This window comes from Chenopodium album, chromosome 18, assembly GCF_948465745.1.
Source record: "Chenopodium album chromosome 18, dcCheAlbu1.1, whole genome shotgun sequence".
Classification (NCBI taxonomy): domain Eukaryota; kingdom Viridiplantae; phylum Streptophyta; class Magnoliopsida; order Caryophyllales; family Amaranthaceae; genus Chenopodium; species Chenopodium album.
The window spans coordinates 1,445,113-1,454,554 of record NC_137851.1 but is presented as its reverse complement, the minus strand read 5'-3'; the positions used below and the strand labels follow the sequence as shown (position 1 = coordinate 1,454,554).

Genomic DNA, 9,442 nt, shown 5'->3' with positions numbered 1-9,442 from the left:
TTATACAGAGTATTTCCTACTTTAATCACATATGTTAGTGTGAATCTAATTTAATTTCTTACTGCCCTGATATAGTCCAAGATAGAGATTATGTCAAAGTTAATTTCTTTAGACCTAAATTACAAGTCAATTGAGTGATGTATTAAATGTCATTTTACATATACTCCACATTAGTGTGAAAGTAATTGCTTACTACGTTTGGTACAATCCAATAGAGAGTTGTCCAAGCTAATTTTCTTGACCTAAATTGCAAAAGTCAGTCAAATGCATGCATTAATAAAAATGTCAATTTACATCATTGATTACAAAATAAATAAATAAATAAATAAATGAATAAATAAATAAATACTCGTACTAAGTTATTTTACAAATATTTCAATATAATATCCGAGACAATTTTTCATTTATATTTCAAGTCAAAAATGGTATAATATAATTGTAGGCATAATTAAATAAAGCAATTATTAATTTATTACTTTTTTTTTTTGAGGAATATTAGTTTATTACTTCATATCACAATTAAAATGACATGCATTTTTTATTCCCATTTGAGAGTAAACCACTTGTAAATTAAACTAGTCTAGTCGATCCCCCACAACAACAATTGGGAGAGGATTGGAACCTAATCACTCAGAACTGATTTCAGAATCCGAATTAGCCCAAAGTGTGAACCGAGTAAAAAAAAAAAAAAAAAAAATAAATTAGTCTAGTGATTCTAGACGTGGTTTTATATAGGACACAAAGCTAAATTAGCTAATTAACTATTAACCCATCCCCAATTTTTTTGTTTTTTTTTTAAAAAAATTAAAATTATTATTATTATTATTATTATTTTTTTGAAAGAGTTGATAAAATTATGAAACAAAATTGGAGATACTTTCTCCCTAATCAAAAAAGATCCTTATTTTCCTCAAAAAAAAAAAAAAATAAATAAATAAATAAAAATCCTTATTAAACAACGGAATCCCAAATTTCTCCCTATTCTCTTTCTCACTCATTACTCATTTATTACTCTCTCTCCACCCGCTTTCTTCTCCTCACTTCTTTTTCACCCCCTTTTTTTTTCTCATTCCACTTTTCATGATCATGGACTCCCAAGTCCTTTCCCCTTCCCCTAAACCCTCCAAAATCACTCGGCTGAACGCCTTCGTGGCGAGCAGCCGAGTCGGTAAGCGTTTCAAGCTCACCGAACGTCGTACCACTTTCACTACCGAGCTTCGTGCCGGTACCGCCACGTTCCTTACGATGGCTTACATTTTAGCCGTAAACGCGTCCATTTTAGCTGACTCGGGCGGGACGTGTTCGGTTTCTGATTGTACACCACTATGTTCCGACCCTACTCTCTCTGTCTCTAATTGTTCGGGTCCTACTCATCGTGTCATCACACCGGATGACACGTGTAAATTTGATCCGGTGAACCCGGGGTACAACGCTTGCTTGGCAAGGATCAGGAAAGACCTGATCGTCGCCACAGTAGCGTCGTCCCTCATCGGGTGTTTTGTAATGGGCATTTTTGCCAATTTACCACTTGCGTTGGCTCCCGGGATGGGGACCAACGCATATTTTGCCTACACTGTGGTAGGCTTCCACGGGTCTGGGAACATCCCTTACAAAACTGCCCTCACGGCAGTTTTCGTAGAGGGGTTAATATTTTTAGCGATATCCGCGGTCGGTTTACGAGCGCGGTTCGCTAAATTAGTCCCGAAACCGGTCCGAATCTCATCTTCGGCCGGTATCGGTTTATTCTTAGCCTTCATTGGACTACAAAACAGCCAAGGAATTGGATTAATCAGTTACAGTGGGTCAACTCTGTTAACACTAGGGGGTTGTCCAAGTTCATCACGAATTTCAGTTGCTCCGGTGATAAATTCGTTAAACGGCACCGTTTTACTTCCCGGCGGCAGCATCTCCGACGACATTTACTGCCTGAATCATCGAATGGAGAGCCCCACATTATGGTTGGGTATAATTGGATTTGTTATAATTGCATATTGTTGGGTAAAAAAAATTAAAGGGGCAATGATTTACGGTATTGTTTTTGTTACTGCCGTTTCGTGGTTTCGAAACACAAGTGTCACCGCGTTTCCTTATACGGAAACCGGTGACGCCGCGTTCGAGTACTTTAAGAAGGTAGTTGACATCCACACAATTAAAAATACGGCGGGTGCGCTTAGTTTAAGTGGAATTACCAAAGGGCCCTTCTGGGTAGCACTAATTACGTTCTTATACGTCGATATTTTGGATACCACGGCAACTCTATACTCAATGGCACGTTTCGCAGGTTTCGTGGACGAAAACGGGGAATTTGAAGGACAATATTTTGCGTTCATGAGTGACGCTGTTTCAATTGTTGTGGGGTCACTCCTAGGTACGTCCCCCGTGACGACTTTTATCGAGTCATCTACGGGGATACGTGAAGGCGGGAGGACGGGCTTAACGGCGTTAACAGCGGGAAGTTATTTCTTCCTAGCGCTGTTTATAACACCGTTATTAGCGTCTATTCCCGCATGGGCGGTTGGACCGCCGTTGATCTTGGTGGGTGTTTTGATGATGAAATCAGTGGTTGATATTAATTGGGATGATATGAGGGAAGCAATTCCAGCTTTTGTAACATTAATTTTGACCCCTTTTACATATTCTATAGCATATGGTTTAATTGGAGGAATCGGGACTTATATCGTGCTACATCTTTGGGATTGGGGTGTGATGCTTCTAAGCAAATTTGGAATTATTGAGGGACCAAAGTGCAAAAATGGTGGTGAAAATGGAAATGGAGTTGAAATTAATGGTGTTAATAACAATGTTAATAATCATGGTGGTAGTGGTAATATTGTAGATGGGAGTATTAAAGAGCTTGAAGTATAGTAGTACTTGTTTACTAGATTTAGTAATTTTTTTTTTCCTAGGATGTAAATTCTTTCTTTGTAATTTTTCTCCTTTAATCTTGGTTATTTCATTTATTAGGTTGGTTTCTATATCAATGTTTTTGAAGGGGAGGAATAGGGGAATTAAGGGGGATTGATTATGATTTAATTAGATTTAAAGATGTACATATTTTTAGTTATTATAAAGCTAATATAAGGTACAAAACCTTTTTAACGGTATATTCTCTTTTCTAGCGTGTTTAATTATCCATTGTGTTTCATGATTCAACAACTATTGTGTGATATGTAGACATATTTGTTTTTTTCCGTTTATGACAATATTTAACACAAGAAGAAACTTAAGGGGACAAAATACAAAAAAAACTAAATAGTCTAATTAATCTATGGCTTAAAATTAGAAGTATAATAATTGTGTTAAAGTTGGTCTACTCTCTTTTTTCTTGGTGAAAGATCAATGTCAGGTTATGTTTAACCAAATGACTACAATTACCTCGTGTGTTTTTATATGTTAAAGGGAATTAATCACTTTATGTTTGCGTAAAATCGTTAATATATTAAAAGGATTATGGGCTTCAATGATCAAACTCAAATACATACAATGATAAGGAAACAGCATCTCAAGTGAGAGTACTTTTGAGGGTCTTTTGAATTTTTGATGCCTAAAAAAAGTGAGAATTTCCAAGAGAAGAGAATAAGGTTTCTTCTCATCTGAATTTATGTCTCAAATACAACTTAAGTTGGGCCTGCTGTGAGAAAGGAAAAGAGGAAAAGATCAGAAAGCTTCACATTTGGAATAATAATTATACACCAATACATGGAATTCTTAGGCTTTTATTTGACAAATTCCATTTCATTTTTGATTTTTGCAAAAAAGAAAAAAAGAAAAGGAAATTCTGATTTGTTAGCAGTCTTAGCACTCATGTATTCATCAGTCCTTAGACAACATGTTTGTCCAATTGCTAGAATTGGGGTCTTTCTCTTATCTTGTACTTGGATGCTTTGAAAATTCAAGGACGAGGTTACGATCAATGAGTCGTACACTACATGTTTTATGATGTATAAATATGTTTAGTCACCTCTAATATATATGTCCCGTCGTTTATATAAAAGTTAATCCTTTCGCAAAATTAATAATTTCGTGATTTGAAGTTATATTATTAATCCTGCTAATAATTATTCCCAAAATCAAATCTAATTATCCTAAAGAAGTTGTGACAGAGAAGTTGACATAAATGCCATATTGAATGTATCCCATATTTGGAGTGTGGTTGATGTTCTTCTAAACAAAAAAAATATCTCGACTACACTTGTTACATTGTGATAATTTCCCACTTGAAAATAATGGAATAATATATGTATGTCTTACATTTACTTGGTAAGGTGGCATTCGACCTAATTAGTGTGTGGTCTTTATACGCATATAAGTAGCGTACATGTGATGTGTTAAATGCTTTCAAATTTCAATTATATTGCTTAGATCATTAGATGTGGGGCAAATTACTCTCTACAATAATTATGTCTCATAAAGACACATACTAGTATATGGATATCTATAGAGCTAAAGCTATCCAGTTAGTAACATAATCATCGTCTTCAATTACATCTAAGTAATAAATATTATCGTAAGACCATTAATATTTAGCCTCGTCTTGATGAGGTTATCACCTAGCGACAAAAAATATGAACGGAGGATTTGTGGTAGGATGTCACAAATTCAAATTCCCCATCTCAAAATGCAATGCATACATTTAATTTAACGAAAAATATAAGTTTGATTATTAAGGGTCTGTTCTGATTTACTAAACTGAAATGAGCTAAACTGAACTGAATATTTTATGAGAAAAGGAAATTAGGAACTAAATTGAAAATAAGCTGAAGAGAACGGACCCTAAATAAATATCATTGGTTGTACAGTGCATATGAATGTATAATACAAATCGTTGAACATATGCACAACCTTGATCAGAAGCTAGAGAATAATATGCAATTTGTATTTTTCTTTCAATTCCTATCTCGTTATAATTAAAAGTATGAATTAGTTTGACTTTTATTAAATTAGAGTATTGACTCAATTGACTCATTCAATTATACAACAATCTTCCAAAATAATTGTACTTGAAAATAACTAGAAAACAAAAACCTGCACCATGCAATGTTTTGTCCATTCTCTTCATAAAATCCTCAAATGGACAATCACTAATTGAGAGAGACAGGAAAATCCCACATTTGGGCCGTATGTATTTATTTTTCTTTCTGTTGTACGTGTGTAAGCATAAAGGTAAGGTAATTATTTGCAACCTCATCTTCTTCGATTTACTGTAAGGCAAGGAAAATTCTTCATATATATAGTATATACTTATAATTAATGCATTATCTTCGCCTTATAGAAATAAGTTTATAACTAATTAGATCGAACTAATCGTCATTGATAACCTTTAATTGTGGTTAATTAGGTTCAATTAGGTGTAAACATAAGTTAATTTCAATATTGATCAGGTTAACTAGAGCTAGTTAAGTTTAGTTTTGAGCTTTTGACAAATTAAGGGCCTGTTCACATTTACTGAACTGAGCTGAACTGAATTGAACTGATTGGAGCTTAACTGGACTGAAGTGAAATAAATATTTATGAGAAAAGAAAATTAGAAACTGAACTGAACTGAAATTAAGCTGAAGTGAACAGACTAGGCCCTAAATGTAGATGATGATAACGCACTGTATGAGTAATTTTAGTAGTTTACTCAAATGAAATACAGAGTATACATTATGAGTTCATATCGTTCAGATAAATATATATATGCGTGTTTTAAATTACTGGTAGCTAGTAGATTGGGTATGATCTATTAATTAAATTAAATAAAGATATGAAAAGTGGTAAGTATAATAATGCAGCAATCACATGTTTCTTATCCTATCCAAACTTTCTGGACTAATTAATGGACCTCCTCTATTGCCTCAATTTCTTGCAATTTATGCAACTCAACTAATCTTACACACCTACCACAACTAATAATGTTCCCTCCTTCGCATTCAATTTGAAAGCTAAGGCCCAAGACCACGCTACGATCTGTGATCTCTTAATAGGTAGCTATCAAATCCTTTGATTTTTATTAGTATCTTACTCCTTCCCATTGATTGTAGTAAGTCATTTAATGTTTTGTAGATAATAATTAATAATACATTTTGACGTTAAAGTGACTAACAGATATCCGTTTGCACACTCTTTTGAAAAAACAAACCCACTGTTAAATTGTCGACTTTGCTTCTATGAAAACATGATTGAATACTCATAATTAAAATAATTTTCGGCCTCAATTATAAAATTTATATCATATTTAAAATGTAAATGTCAAATATTATAGATTATTTTCCTTTATTATAATTTTCTTTACAAAAAAATAAATTAAAATAAAGCTAGATCTAGCAAACAACACTTGTTGTCCTAAATTCTTCATAATCAAATCCTCTATATATTAACTAGGAAATAATAAATAGCATAGGAATATACTCTAATAGCATTAAAAAATTTCAAATAATCAAACAACTTATACAAATCAACCACATGTATGGAAACTAAACAAAGAAATAATTACTTATTAATTAAACTAATCGTCCATGCATATACAATTATATATGCATGCAAAGACCTACAAACAATATTCAATTTCAATTATTCCCTTAATTTAATTTGTCTTGGGGAATTTGGGTACAATGGTACATAACGTAAGGATAACTTGTAGCCTATCTTGGCAGCTAATCATACTTAACACTAATTAATGGTTCATTAATATCTAATTAATCTATCATCAATCAAGTGTATTATTGATCAAAAGAATAATCCTTTTGATTGAAGAGCCTTAACTGTGACACGTAGTATTTCATGAAGATTCTTTGCTGCTTGCCACTTTGCAAGAATAACAATAACACTAGCTAAAACCGTACCTAGCCAGATTCCCACTTGTATAAATCGAGATATAAAGAAGGCACGAACTCTATCCTCTTACATTGAGCTTCATTCCCCTTCTTATAGCTTAAAAATTACATTATTGTCGTTATGTGTACATATATATATATATATATATAAATTACCTAACTTTTATCTATTAATGGACAGCTAGATAGATGGTCATCACTAAAAAAAGGTACTACAAAAAATCTACTACTCCGTATCTATTTGCTAGAGTATACTGCATTGGATTCATACTTTTGTTCTTGATGTAGATGAGAAAGAATGAAGAGAAAGAAATTTTTTTTATTTAAAAAAAAAAAAAAAAGAAATGAAAAGAAAAGAAAAGGACAGTTATATTCTACTTGTAAAATAACTTGATCTGAATTTTAGAGAATAGAATTTGATGACACGTTTAGTTTTAGAGGAAGAGAGAACAAATTCTTTGCAATTCTTGTTGTCCCAACATTATTGATTACTTGGGCTTGGTGCCCACATTTTATGTCCAACTATTATCTTCACATAACTTTTGCATCTAGCTAGCTTTGGGATTTCAAGTACTTCACTTATTAGTTGGAACTTTGATTTTTAACTTTTGTTTCTACATGCGTGCTTTTGTGTTTTCTTTTTTATATTTGTTTCGAAGGTATTTATCAACTTTAATTTGTGATATTTTTAGGTGGATCAAGACATTTTTAACACTAATTTATGGTGATAGGTTGGGGGAGTTGTTCAAAATAGAAAAGTCACTCGATCTTGTAATAATTATTGCAAGTCATGTCTGAAAAACTTCTTGTACGATCGAACTGACTATTCTAAGATTGATTCTCTATTCTTCCTTTATGGAAGATAATCTAGGGTATGTTTGGTAATAAACATGGACGAAGCTCACTTTTTGGTAAACATGGGCACGGGCCGTGCCGGCACGCGGGCGGCACGGGCCCGGCACGGCACGGCGGCCCACCTGTGGGCCGTGAACAATTTTCTGGATTTTGGCACAGGCACGGCACGTGGGCCGGCACGCTGGCACGACCCGCCGGCACGGCCAGGCACGGCACGGCATGGCATGAGCCAGGCACAATAAAATAAGTTATTCTTCAATTTTTTGTGTTTTCGGATTATCGCACTCGTATTTTTTTTTTATTATATGCATTGTTGTTTTTTTGCTAAATTAATAAAATTGTTTTTATTTGTTTAAATAAACTTAAACATAATTATTAATTAGATAAATAATTTATATAACCTAAATTAAAATAAAGTTGTTCAAAAAATGAAAACAAAATATATTAACATAAACATAAATTAATCACATCTATTAAGTTGTACTAAAAAAAATATATATCGTTTAATTCGTTTTTTTTTCATTTATTAAAAAAAAAAAAGGGTGGCACGGTTTGGCCCGCGGCCCGGCACGGCACGTGGGCCGTGCCGTGGGCTGGGGTGTGCCAATTTCAGGCACGGCGCGGCACGGCCCGCCGCGGAGCCGGCACGGCACGACCCCCACCCCGGCACGGCCAGGCACGGCCCGCGGCGGCACGGGCACGGCCCGTGCCCATGTTTACTTTTTGGTATGTTAGGATTAATCCGGTAAGAATGCTCTTCTTTGAATATTGCATTTAATTCTATATATACATGAATTAAACTAACACGTGGTGCCTAAAAACCTAGAACACATGATCTAAACAAACTTTTTCTTACTTTGGGTCGATACCATCCTTTTATTTTTGGGTTTCATTAAACATTAACTAAAAATAATTTATTATCTCCTTAATTATTCGTCAAAAAATCAATGTATTTTTATTATGAACTCCTCACATAATGTATTGAGTAACTATAAACAAATAAACTGATGAGGTCTTGGCCTAGTGGCTAAGAGGCTAAGAGTTTATGACCAATGATTTGTGTACGATAGGTCACAGGTTCAAATTTTCCACACCCATTTCGGTAACGTTGTTAAACAATAAAAGTGAGCTTTAAGAAGAATAAAGTCTTTTTTGTTGGTTTCAAAAAGATATCTTTTCAACCAAAATAAAAAAATTTAATTAGATAGTTTTGTCTTATTGCTTTTGTTATATTGTGAAGTGACTATATAGATTATGAATAAGCAATCTTGTTTTTGTCACTCAAATTAAGCATTGTAGCCTGTAGGTTACTCATTTAAGAATTAAATATATACGAGGTTTTTTTATTTTTTATTTTTTGAAAGGAAATATACATGAAGTTTTATCGACTTGAACAAATACCCAATTCTAAAACTGGGATTCCATTGGCTACTTGTGTTTTGTGGGTCTCGAGTCCAAACAGTCTCAACAATACTAGTTCTACATTTAAGCGCATATTTTTTACTAATTTTTTTTTTATTTTTTTATTAACAATTTCGAATTAATACTGGAAAAGAATGGACTTTTGACACGATACCGGGTACCCAATGTTTCCCTAGCTATAAATCTATAATGGTAACTTGCTAAGCAAAATACTACACCTAAAGTCCTAATGCCAAATACCCCCAAATGGGTGACAATGGCACAATTGAATACATTGCACAACAAAGCCCAATTCCTTTCTAAGGCTAAGGCTGTTTATCTATTGAACCACATTGAACCAAACCACAAAT

The 9,442-nt window shown here is 33.6% G+C and overlaps 1 pseudogene; it reads left to right on the top strand.

Moving 5' to 3' along the window:
* Positions 1–832: 832 nt before the first annotated feature.
* On the top strand, positions 833–3,104 carry LOC145592597 (adenine/guanine permease AZG1 pseudogene; annotated as a pseudogene).
* The last annotated feature ends 6,338 nt before the right edge of the window (positions 3,105–9,442 follow it).